Source organism: Apus apus, chromosome 4 (assembly GCF_020740795.1).
Source record: "Apus apus isolate bApuApu2 chromosome 4, bApuApu2.pri.cur, whole genome shotgun sequence".
NCBI lineage: Eukaryota > Metazoa > Chordata > Aves > Apodiformes > Apodidae > Apus > Apus apus.
Genome location: NC_067285.1, coordinates 12,780,039 through 12,793,556, shown reverse-complemented (window position 1 = coordinate 12,793,556; position 13,518 = coordinate 12,780,039). Strand labels below are relative to the sequence as shown.

At 41.6% G+C, this 13,518-nt stretch overlaps 1 protein-coding gene across 2 annotated transcripts in view; it reads right to left on the bottom strand.

The window, feature by feature from the left end:
- Nucleotides 1-13,518, bottom strand: part of SH3PXD2A (SH3 and PX domains 2A) — a 259,755-nt gene that overhangs the window by 131,218 nt on the left and 115,019 nt on the right. The gene's annotated exons all lie outside the window — the stretch shown is intronic.

Below are 13,518 nucleotides of genomic sequence, written 5' to 3'. Positions count from 1 at the left end.
GCTCCTGAGGGGAAAGTCAGGCAGTTAAAGGTCTATCTGAGGCAGATGTGCTCGTGTTAGTTCAGAATTCAACAGGCACAAGACTTAAGGATGGGAAATGCTGGATTGGGCAGGCAGGGAGAAAACAAAGGCAATGCATTTTTGACAAATCCTTCTTCCACTCCCTTGGGAAAGTAACTTGGACCAGAAAAGTTCTGCTCAAACGAAGCACGGACTGGTCTTTGTGTCTCTTCTGCACAGGTATCTGCTGTTAATCGCAGGAAAGTGACTTTAGAGAAGGTAATTCATCACAGGCTGGAATAGGAAGACAACAGGGTGAGGCTGATCTTGAGCTAAAGATGCCCTTCAGATGCTTACAAGCAAGGGATGAGTGCTCATTTGGAGGACTGGGGAGGGGCGGTGGTTGAAGCAGAGAATTTAAGGGCATTCTGAATCCTAGTCCCACTGTAAGTTAGGGCAAAGTACTTCAATGTTTTCTTTGCCCCATTTTCCTCACGTATAGCATTTTCAAAAAAATTTATATGGAAGCTGACCCAATCCTGCAGATCCAAGGATTTGTATAGCAGCAAGCCAAACTGTTGGTGTGCTATAAGTGTTCGCAAAGGCAAATAAAGGGAAGCATGCTGAGACTTATAACGTGAAGCTACAATTCAGACGTTCTGGCTCCTGTTCCAGCCTTGGTGACCCTTCAAAACCACTTTTATACTTTCGCTTTCCCAGTTCTAAAATAAAACCTATATCTCACATTGAAGCTTAGAGAGCTGGTTCATGTTTGGGCTGTACTTCGAGGTTTATAGTGAGGTAGCTCTATAGAAGGGCAATGCAGTGCTACTGCCACTGCAGCTACCATATGATTCACATGATGCTTTCTTCTCAGTATTATTCTTAGGAACAACCCCTGGGAAGATTTTGGTTTCACTAAAAAAAGATAGATTATAGTCAGCAGGGGACAAAAATAATCCCGTTCCCATGTGATTTGTGCTATTTAAAGGGACATAATACCTATTCTTTAAAAGACCAGTTTCAGAAGACAAACAACTGACCTCTTTCAGCACAAAGAAATTTGGGAAAAGGGACATAATATAATTTTCCAAAAGCTTTAGGTGTGCCTGAGATGATCCAGAGTATAGAGCAGGGGGTGGAGGAACACCCTGCATGGGAGAGCCCAGACAGCTCTCTGGCAGAAAACAAGCAGGGAGTTGTTTGCTCTAATCAATTTTTAGGGGAATCTCTTGGTTTCAAGCCAGGTTTCAAGGGTGAACACAGGAGTACAGGACTGGGTGTGCACAGGCACTATTTTGTCCCACATTCCCGTTCACTGTCCTGGCTATGGTCAGGTGGGAAAAAATGCAATGCCATGTATTCAGCATGAATTGCAAATTCATACAATAAGCTGAGTTGTCCTCTGCTGAGGTGTCTAGTGGTTGGACAGAAGCCCCTAGACTAACAACATCTGTGTCGCACAGGAAACAACAGCTGGAGGCACCAAGGAAGTAGCAGACAGTGGGAATTTGCCCCTGACAGCACTGGATAAAGTAAGAAAATCTTACTTCTCCTGCATTCTCAATGCATTCTCTATGGCTCACTGCTGGGGAAAACTATCTGCCAGGAGTCAGAGGTGTGAGGATGGGCTGAGGCAAGTGCTGGAGCTGAAGGATGTGGGCAGACAGAGCAATGACTACAGGAGGAGCAGAGGGATGCAGCTGGGATTTCACAACATGGAAACCAGAGAAGGATCACTTTTTGTTCTGGCATGTCCTGACCCTCAGCCTGGACTACAACCTGGAGGTAATTGAGACACGTCTGCAACATGAAAAATCCCAAGCAGCAGATTCTAGGTTTGTTTATGTGCATTGAGATCTGTGTGTTTTGCTCTGGGACCATCTCAAATTCCAGCAAAAACATTGGGTAAAGAACCAGCCAAGAGAAGAACCACATTCAGTTTGTGCTGTCACTGCCCATACAGTCACTGTCAATAGCAACTGGTGGGAAATCAATGAGAGATGTCTCAGACACAGCATCTTCAGAAACAGATGCTCAGCACATCATCCACTGCTGTGGATGCTTCATTTATTCTGAAGACTTGAAACGAAAGGTTTGGAGGAACTGCAGATATGACAAGGCTGAATACAGAGGATTAAACTTGCTTTTGTTTGTCTATAATATTAATAGGTAAATTATGTAATTCCTTGGCTTACTGATGCAGCAACTCTGGTTACAAGATGGGATGGGATTTCCTTGAGGTCATTCCCCCAAACTGTGTGAGTTGTTATTTTCCTGGCTCACCCACAAACAGAGCACTTTGCTCTTCTGAATCACTAATGTCCAACTGTTGAAAGACTTTGCCAATCAAAACATTGTGGCCTTACCCCATTTTAATAATCTAAAGCATCAATCTCCCCCTTAGTATTTGTTTGATGTGTTCTGCACCCTGCTGAAATATCCCCTCCAGACCTCCCTGAGCTCAGGCTCTGATTGAAGAGAGATGCCATGCATCAGGCCTGTAGCCTTTGCTCTGAAACGTTTAGCAAGGGATGGTGGCAAAATGTATTTATTTTCATGTATTGAGGAAAGACCATATATTCCAGCCTCTTTTTTTTCCATCACTCAAAGATGGGCCTGAGGCCAAAACGGTGCTGCTAAGCTTGTTTTCTATTTAAAACCTTCATTTTTATTAATAACCCTTTACAGCCTACACACCAGCACTGCGGGAGTTGCATTTCCGTGTTATGTCATCGTGAACTGTTATGTATTTAATTCCTGTACCCACAAACCCATATGGACATCATTAAACACCCACCGTACAGTATTAAAACTGTGTTCCATAAAGTGTGATTTAGGGAAAAAAAAAAAAAAAAAAGACCTATGAAGTGCAGATTTATTTTTTTTTCCTAAGGTCATGGGAAAATGAAGAAGTAAGGGAGGGAGAAAAGGTTCAGCGGTGCTGCGGGTTAGCTCACAGCTCTCCATGCCTGCAGACCAAAAACCCAGCCCGCATTATCCACCAAGAAGATTAATTACCCAGTAACTTCAGGCCAGAGATGATGAATTTCTGTTTGTCAGATCACAGAGATAACTTCTACAGAAGTTATAAACCAGCACAAAACCTTGACGATTTCTGCCAAATTAGGTTTCCATCACTTCTTCTGAAAGAAGATGCCTTCAGCGGGACATAAAAGAAGGCTTCCCCATATTGCTGAGATTTAGTTAGCAGGGCCACTAAGATGGGTGAGGGTAGACCCCTGCCCTGAACACAATGCATGTGTGGCACAGAGTTTACTCCCAGTTTCTGTTATGACCCCAGACTGGCTTGTCCTGGCTGCAGTCTATGCTAGCAGCAAATCCAGCAACTGGGCAATTTCTTCAAGGCAGTGGGGGCAAACTTATCCTCAGCTTCAGGATCTTGCCTATGTCCAGGACACCATCCCTCTGTTATCTCTTATATGGGATTGGGGATTAAAAGACATGGGAAAGAGAGAAAGTGGTGGAAGAAATACATCAGAGAGCAAATAAATCCAACATAGAGGGTACTGGTGGGACACACAGAAACAAGAATAGCGATGTCGGGGGAAGGACAGAACATATTGACAAGGAAGAAAACAGTATCCAAGGGATGTAAGGATAATGAAAAAACCCAGAGACAGCTAAAAATGACACAAGGAAAGATATGGCAATATGAGGCTGAGAAGCTGATGCAGTCAGGGATGGTAAGAAAGCAAAAAGAAAGCAAGAGAAAAGAACAAGGCACAATTAAAAAATGTCAAGTAAGAGATGTATGTATGTATATAAAATAGGAGACAATAAGTCAATTGCCTGGAATACCCACTAGACAGCTTACAGTGACCTAGTCCTTTATACTGGACTGAGAATTGTTTGATGGTTGAATTCCACAGCATTCCCTAGCAAGTGCTAGCTGAAAAGAACAAACCACAGTAAAAACGGTATCTGGCAGGATTTTACAGCAAGTACAGCCACAGAAAAGTATTCTACAGAGCCTTGTGCTTATTCCTTTGTCTCAGAGTTGCTGCATTCCCTTATGGAGACTGTACTGGTGCTCTCTTGATTTTACAGCTACACAACTAAAAGGTTCCCTCAAAGGTACAGATGAAGATACATATCTAATTGCTTTCAAACCCCTTTTTGTTTTCTTTATGAAATATTACTACAAATAAATGCATAAAAAGCACATTTGGGGCATATACAAATTATTTGCTATACAAAACTGCTAAATGTTGAGTCTCTCTGCTGGCTTTGCTGTGTGATGTCCATGTTTAGGAGTCTCTGAGAATAGAATACCCTGATCCCTTGCAAGCTGGTGACTTAATTAAATTTTAATTTGTTGTGTTGGCCCTAAAGCCTATGTGCATATACTCCATACGTGTCCATTTCCAAGCAAGAGAGAAGAGTTAACATGATTTGCAGAGGGGTTAATGATGAATGGAAGTTCTTTATATCCCAGCCCTCTCCAGAATTTTTCACTCCCATCAAGCAAACATACACATGAATACACACACAAATAACTTTGGGTGCACATGTGCTCCTGCTGAATTCAACAGTTATTCACTGTGTAGAAAACTACCCGTGTGCATACATGCTTGGAGGAGGAGACCCACTCTTGGGATGAGGCTGACAGCAAGTTTCATGTTCTCTAGCTGCTTTACTTTGGAGGCGAAATGTTTTTGATGTGTGTCTCTGCAGGGCTGTGTCCTACTTAACTCAAAATCAGAAATTTGCTTTGGTGTTTTGAAAATAAAGCTTTAAAAGAAGAAACAGACATGACTGGCAAAACTTCACTGGGAAGCTTTTAAAGGATGATAAGAGTTCCAACCAGTTAAATGGTCTACTTGGGGTCAGTGCTCTCTTAAACTCAGTCACATCTTCTACTTATACAGCTCTACTTATATGGCATTTGAATATACCTGAACTGACCATATCTGAAATGGAGGTAAGACTGGAGATCTTCTGAGCATGTATTAGGATAGACAAAATCATGGCAAAAAAGCAACATTTGTTTGTTAAAGCCAAAAATTCTCAGTTTGCTGATAATAACTCAATCCTCTCTCACAAGCATTATTTATCCTACCAGGGATCAGGACTTACTGGGCAGTAAATAAGGCCTCAGCAGTTTATATGCCTATCAACAAAAAAATTAAATATAAACCATTTGTCATAATTCTACATGGAGAAATTTTTCTGATTTATGAGGATGCTGAATGATTGATGCAAGAATGTATTAAAAAAAAAAAAAAAAAGCCTTAAGAGAAAGTAGATAAAAAAGGAAGGAAAAAAGCTAGTAATTGTATAACGCACTGGAGACCTGCTTTTCATAAGAGGGGGAAAGGGACTCTTCTTACGATGCCTATTTCATCCCTTTCCTAATAATCCAAAGGCACCTAACTTTCAAGGTACTGCATTTTTTTCATAGGCTGGAAGCACCACAAAGCATCCTTCATCAGAATGGCCTTTTGGCAGTTCTCCTTCTCCGAATGCAAATGCTACATCTGGAAAAGGCAGGAATCCTTTCTCCTGCCTGAAAGCCTCCTTTTATCTCTGTCCTCTGCAGAACTCCTACTTCTTGCAACCACTCACTCCAACATACTACTTTATTGAATGGACTGTAGACTTTTTCCTCATCTGCTGAACGCCTGCCTCTTCTTAAAGTCCCAGCTCACTTTCAGAGCCTGCTAGCTAGCATGGGTCACCCTGCCATCCCTCAGCCAAGCATCTGTAAAACAACACCCTCCCGAATACAGGGATAAGTATGAAAACAATAACAATGAAGATTAACAGAAGCTTATTTGTCAGGCCTGGCAAGAAGAGCATCTCATTAGCTGATATGGGCCTGTGTCATTCAGCCATCAGGGGTTCCTCCTCCCCCCAGGGGATGACACTGATGCATCATGAACATTAATAGCATTGTTAGTGCACATCCAACAGAGTCCTGCTTTGTGAATTGAGATGACTTGGTAAACAATAAGATATTTTTCCACTGATTTCTTGCTGGAAGAGTTTAAAGCTGTTTGCAGGGATGTGAACAACTCTTGCAGCCTTCTCTAGTTGACTGTGGCCCTTAGCTTCACTATAAAGTAAGTACGGAGGTGAAGGAACTAATCCAGACCCAACAAGATGCCTCAGCCCCCAGGTTACTGGAAACAGGGACTGCAGAAGTTATGCACAAGTTGAAAAACCTTATGCTTCCTCAAATTTGGGAGCTGTATTGCTAAAATGTCCCATCTTGTGGGAAGAAATGTAAAACACTGGCAATATGTACTGGTCCCTGCTACGGAGTAAAAGCTACTCCAGTTACTCAGTCTGTGTACCTTGTTTGCACTTGCCTGTATTTGCAGCCTTACACCCCACCTTCTGGTCTGAATTTCAGAATTACCAAAATCATTCTCACCTGGAGTGAAAACACCCTGCACTGCTGCCAGTGTCACAGTGCTGTGGTTTGGCTTTTTTAGCAATGAAAACCTCTCTGCTCCTCTTTTATTTAACAAATATTCATAAAGCCTCGAACAAGTGTTGCACCAGGGCTTGCTCTTTAATGTGTTCATGAACCCATTCTTTGCTTGCCAGATGCTGGCAGGGAAGAAAGGGATTGGCCACATGACTGATGCTCTCCCAGAGCTGCCTGCTGGAAGAGTGAGGCTTTATGTGGGCAGGACCAGACCCATGGCAGCACTGCAAATGGCACATCAAGTCCCAGCCACACAGCATCCAGAGACCTGAACCACACTGCAGAAGGGGTCACTGGTAAAGCCATCTGCTGGATGTTTCTGTCCACATCTGTTCCCTCTGAAGACTTCCTGCTGCTCAGCAGGGCTGATGAAAACTATCCAAATCCTGGATTTTGGGATCATGCTTCAACAGGAACTGACAGGTTCATTTCTGGTAGAAGTTTTTCATGGAAAAAAAGCTCCTCTTTTAGCCAGTTTTAGAGGATAATCAACATCTCCACAAAATGTTGCATTTTGATGTCGGTAAGATCAATTTAATCTTAACATTCTTGAAAACACTTCAGCTCCCCTAGCAAGAGAGTACAACTTTGGTGAGGTTGTAATAATTAGAAAAAGCACTGAGACCAGCAATCTATCCAACAGGGAACTAATTCACTAGTGAACCAGGACAGCTTCAAGTCTCTGTTGAATGCTGTCTCTGGTATGAGTCATTCACACTTCATTCCCAGCACACTTAGATGGGAAAGGAAAAGGTTTATCTGTTAGATATTGTGCCCCTGCTGTCCTAACCCCATAGTTGTTGCAATGGGTCTCTTCTCATAAGGCAAAATAGACATTTTTTGGCCCCCAACATTCAACATTTTCTTGTTCTATATTTTCAAGCACTAGGTATCTCAGGTTACTAGTCATTTTTTGCAGTGGTTCCCAAACGAGCCTGAACTGCTCTGATTTTTCAAATCCACAAGACTATAATTGAAAGCAAATGTAATCAGACATATACAATGTTCTGAGGTTCACCACAATGCACTGCAGTCAGCAGTACTGGAGTGGCTATTAAAACTCCTTGGAGCTGGGAAGCAAATACAGCTTGCAAGAATCCAGCAAATAACCAGAATTTATTAGATTAGACTAAAGTATTGCAAAGCCACAGTCAATCCTCTATTCAGAATATACTCAAGGTCTGTTTAAATGAGCATCTTTCCTGAGCTTAGGCCAATTGTTTTAAGCGATATGAATGGGAACAAGGAAAGAATTTTGCTTTTAACACAACAAATTCTGCAATCCTTACATCAGTGTACATCTCAAATAGTCCATTACAATCAATAGGGTTGTTCCAACCAAACTGTGGCATAACTGGAAAAAGAAAGTAGCCCAAAGACAAAAGGCATCTTTGAATCCAGACACATAGTTCTAGCTAGAGATAAGCAGTAGCAAATCCCTTCCATAAACCTCCCAAACAAAATGCAAGCATTAATGGAGGAAGGGGGGAGGGTTTTAATTGAATTCCCACTGGCACTTGAGTCTGCACTTAAAAGAAGGTCTAAGGTTATCTGTGAAATTTCAATTAAATCAAAAGCTTTGATAACATGATAAGTCACTCCAGAGTTTGGAGTCAAAACATGTTGTTATTTGATCCTCTGCTTGTGTTTCTGGGAACAGCATGCATGAAAGACAGTCAACTGCAGACCAGTCAAGAAGATGGAAAGGGTGGAAATGAATCTACCAATGGATCACTGTGTCTCCTACAGCCAGAGCAACTTGAGGTCTGGTATTTTTTATACATCCCAATTTCTAAAGAAGGCAACCCATTCCTCTACAGACAGAAGGACAGAGCAACACAGATCATCTCAGACACATGCAGCATGCCAGGAGATGGTTCCCTACTGCCACAAATGTTTTTTCTTTCCAGGCTTGCCACAAGTGAGATTTTAAACAGCAACAACATTGGGAGCTGAATGCAAAACTCTGTGGATAAGAAACACCAAGCCCTGTGTACGTAATGAGATGGATCACAAAACCTGTGGTGGCATGAGGTGAACAGGTGAAGCCAGGTGCACCAAACAATAGCTGTCTAATGTGTTGTTATGATACAGCCAGAAAGGAAGCCCAGCTCTCCACCAAACTCAAAGCAGGATGTGGTAGCTCTCCAGAGAGACCTGACTTGCTTTGCCTGTGGTTCAGCACTCTTTGATTGCTAACACTTCCTCCTCTCTCTTCAGTGGCAACTGCTGGATGCTAAGGGCAGTACCAGAGACTCTTAAGAATCCAAAAGTCTTGTTTACCAAGGAACATCACCTCTACTTCCTGGTGTGTAGACAGAAATTCTCCAACTTAAATAAAGGTGAAAGATCAACTCCACCTGGCCTAGTTAACAGCATGAAACACATTTCAAGCAATTCCTTCCCTTGTAACATACAGTCTGAAAAAATTCTATCAAATGTAACAGGATGTCTTACATTGTCCCCAACCAGTTCAGAATCACATATAGGGTTGCACTAGGCATGTCTGCATGAGAAAAACACTCTTTTTATAACCAGCAGTGCTACTGATCCTTGACAGCATTAAAAAAAAGGGACTGTCCAGATAAGCAATGTCAAAATTACATGGCGATTAACAATAGGAAGCACAGAGTACTGAAAAGTCCCATCTGATCCCAGGCACCACTGGGGAGTAATTTATCACCCTAGCCCAAACACCCCATTGAGTGTGTCTGTCCCTAGTGCCCTCCTCTTCAGAGTGGAAAAAGATCTTCATTAAATGATAGTGCAACCGTATTAAATATAGACATAGCAATGACAAGCTGGATTCTTCTCCATGATATATTTATATTTTCAACATAAGCTGCCTATTCTTGTTTTTCAGAGACGTGACACACAGAGAACAACACAGGCTATATTCAATTCTGTCATGTTAGTGAAAACTCCACACCGTCTCCTCCTGCCTGGCAGGTCATAAGTCAATGGTGACAGATACCTCAGTTTGTGAAATTAACCTGCTAGCAGGGGCTCACCAGAACACAAAATCCAGATAAGGAGAGAAAGTCCCCATCCCTCTTCCTCTCCTCAGTTCCATGCTTATCCACAGAGCACAGCAGGACCAGATGCCTCCCCCTTCTGTATGGACCTGAAGATCTCGTATTTACCAGCATGGAGGATTTGACCCTATGGGCTGCCCCTATTCTGGGGCATCAAACCAAGCATCACCAGTCTTTAAACACAGACTTTCAGAAGATCCTGTGGCAGTGAGCCACATATTTCTGTAAGTGGGGGCTCACAGATAACAGGTGCCCCCAGTCCTTCCCAACAAGCTTGATAACCTCTGAATCCAGTTATGTTGGTTCTGGTCCAGTCATGCCTCATTAACCCAGGTTTCTCCCAATGCCAGAGGAATAAATTTGTTACTTTGGCTCCCTAACTGGTTTTGCATATAGAAGCACCAGTAGAACAGGCTTTCCTGACAGATTTTGGAAGTAAAGTTACTTCCAACACTGACTGATGATTTTAAAAACTATTTTTCTTACCGGTCATTCCTAGAATTATATTAGGGAAGAAATTAGGTTTCTTTACCAGAATCAAATCCTTTTAGCAAATCTCTGAAACCATAAATCTGCAGTCATACTGCAGATACAGCCAGAATATGTAAAGGCCTTTCCAACATCACAAAATAAATCAATGAGACAGTTAAGGAGCAGATTTACCAATCCCTTGCATTAACCACTAAACTTCTTTTCTCCGGAAAGACGAAATGTTATGGGTTAAGTTAAACATTAAGCAAACTATTACTTTCTAATCTACAAAATAGGCATTGGCAAACTATCAGCAGTGATTGTTCCTTTAGGATATGAAAAAAAATAAATTACTGGACAGGAAAAAGGCCCCTGAGCTAACAAGCCTGTCATTTAGTTTTTCTAAAGGCAACATTTCTGCATTTCCAAACACCTCTTGAGTCCCAACTCTTCTACAGAGAAATTAAAAAAAAAAAAAAAAAAATTAAAAAAAAAAGTCTTGAATTTGTGCTTATAAACAGTAAAATTGTACTAGCATTGCCACTACCATTGTGTTTGGCAGCAGCAAGACAGTCTCTGGTGTCACTGCTAAAGAAGCAGCATGTCAGCAAAGCTCTGATCTTGGTCACATTCTGATGGATTTTGGGTAAGTCTGGTTATTCTTAACCCACCCCGTGCCTGTGACAGCATGCTGGTTTTAAACCCTGCAGCGTGCTCATAACCAATCCAGGCAAAAGCTATTTCTGTACACTTGGCCACCAGTGCCAAGTGTCAGTACATTAAACTATCTTTGCTGCTCTCAGCCTCATGTCCTTTCACAGTCAGACCTACAAAGCATGAGCAAACCCAAATGTGATACTCAAGCCAAGGAATTAAAGCTCTTGCTGTACAGTAATAACAGTAATATATGCGGTTCCATTGCCATTCTTCTACATCTTTTTTTTTTTTTTTTTTTTGTGGTTACTGAACCTATTTCATTTAGCATGCTTTCTGTTTTCCCCCAGGTTTATTGTTTGATATTTATCTACATAGAATTTCTTTTTTCATTTTCTGGATCAGTAGCAAAAAGATTCAAATGTTCTGTCAGGAAGGCTGAGTTATTTGCTGGTATCATTGATGCTGCAGCCAGCAGCAAATTTCAATATCCTCCATTTGATATTCCAACCCAAATTGTTCATATGTTGCAAACAACAGAGAAAGTCCCACGTGAAACCAAAGAAGAGGACGAGTAATGCATCTGTGATTTCCTCCTTTTCCATTCCTAGGGACTCCTCCATCCCTGCACTGCCTTAGTTTATTCAAGATAACAATCTCCAAGCAAGACCTTCCCAAAGATCATGATAATATGCACTGATGAAAGACAAGCATATGCTGTGGGGGCATCTAGAGCCTCATCTGACAACAGCCGGGTCCCAGATGCTGAGCTCCCATTCTCCAGGTCAGAGGGGACACAACTGGGAATCAGCCACACTTGACTCCTCTATTTCATAGAATCATAGAATTACAGAATGGTTTGAGTTGGACATTAAAGATGATTTAGTTCCAATCCCCCTGCATGAGCAGGGACACCTTCCACTAGATCAGGTTGCTCAGAGCCCCATCCAACCTGCTCTTGAACACTTGCAGGGATGGGGCTTCCAAAAATTCCCTGGGCAACCTGTTCCAATGTCTCACCACCCTCACACTAAAGAATTTCCTCCTAATGTCTAACCTAAACCTCCCCTCTTCCAGTTTTGTCTCTTGTCCTCTCACTACACACCCTTGTAAAAAGCCCCCCACCAGCTCTCCTGTAGCCCCTTCAGGTACTGGAAGGCTGCTATAAGGTTTCCCTAGAGCCTTCTCTTCTCCAGGCTGAACAGCCCCAACTCTCTCACCCTGTGCTCATAAGAGAGGTGATCCAGCCCTTGGATCATCTTTGTGGCCCTTCTCTGGACTTTCTCCATGAGTTCTATGTCCTTTTTATGTTGGGGGCTCCAGAATTGCTGTCTGACCCCTCAGCCACAGTTTTGCCACAGCCTCATACTGTGAGCAGGACAATGTAAAGCACTTCTGTGAGTTAGAAGCTGAAAAACCATTTTCATGACAAATTTAGGTGCTGAAGCCAAACATTTCTAGTAAATAGAGCCATAAAATGTCACATTTGAAAAACTAAACACTGGTGCTCTACTACCCTTAGATGCTCAAAGAGCTGTGGCACCTAATTCCCACTGAAATCAGTGAGAGCTGGGTGACTAATTAGGAGTAGTCAAGCAAGGCTCTTGGCAAATTTGGCCCTAACAGGTTATTGTACCCTTAGCTACTCAAATTCCACTGACGGTGATTAACTAATTCTTTGAAAATATTAACTTTTTCTTCCCTTCAGAACCATAGATCTCAACTGCCTTATCCTACCACCACCTTTATTCAGAGCTTCTCCTGCTCTTCTTTTTACAATTTACTTCCTAGCTGATAAATCACATTAAAATGAAACTTACATATTTTTCTGATTTTGAATTTCTTAGAGAAAACTAATTTCCATATTGCATCTCACAAGTGGAATGAATTTCCCTAATCAGATGCATGCATCGAGCAGTCACAATCCCACTGCCAAGAGCAGACTGTAGTCTCACTTGTCATAAAATGGTGCTGACCACATTCCTAAATGCTGTGAAAATTATCTGCAAGTCCTGTAAAAAAGAGCAACCACAAAAAAAAAAAAAAAGGACAAAAAAAAAAAGACAGCTTTCCTCATAGCACATCTGCTCAAAGACTCAACTATCAAATTTCAGAAATAGTCATATAGTCATACAGTCATGCTTACGGATAGAAAAAAGCCTATTAGGGAACTGTGCTTTCGTAGTGATAGACTCATAAAGTGAGTTAAAAAAGCATGCTTTTTTAACATGGCCACTGCATTACCCAGGCAACTTTTTTCCAGTTTCCTTATCAAAATTTCTAATACATAAAGGATAAAGGGAGAATCCAGCTTCCATTTTACAGTGGCTGCCTAGCATCTGAGTATCTGAGCGTTACACCAGTATTTATGTGACAGAGATACCATCAGTAAAGCTCATGGCTACAGACCACAAGAAAGCATTTCTGTTCTTCAGTAAAGGCACCTTCAGCAGTCAGTTCATTTTCTGCATCAACCTTCATAATATTATGTTGTATACATAATAAGTTCCCTATTTTTACTGGATTTGCATATTGTTTGAAAATCCCTTTATGATTCTCACAGGAAAGATATTCTCAAATCCTGAACACTCCTTTAGATTCAGTCGTTAATATTATTAATGGTTGTTTAAACAGAAACCTTATTTGAGCCTGCATGCAGTTCTACGGGGGGAGTATTGGAGAACTGAATCATTGACTCTTGGTCTGCTTTTTAGTCTGGATCCAGACCCAGAAAGAAAAAAACAACTCTCACATGAGTGGTCTGGCTGTGATATTTTGAACCTAACTGCAAAAATACCCTAAAAGCAGTGGACCATACACAATGTCTAATTGATTGATCCTACTCTTTGGGTATTTCTGTTATTTCTAGTCAAAAAGAATAATTTAAAAAATGGTTTCGGA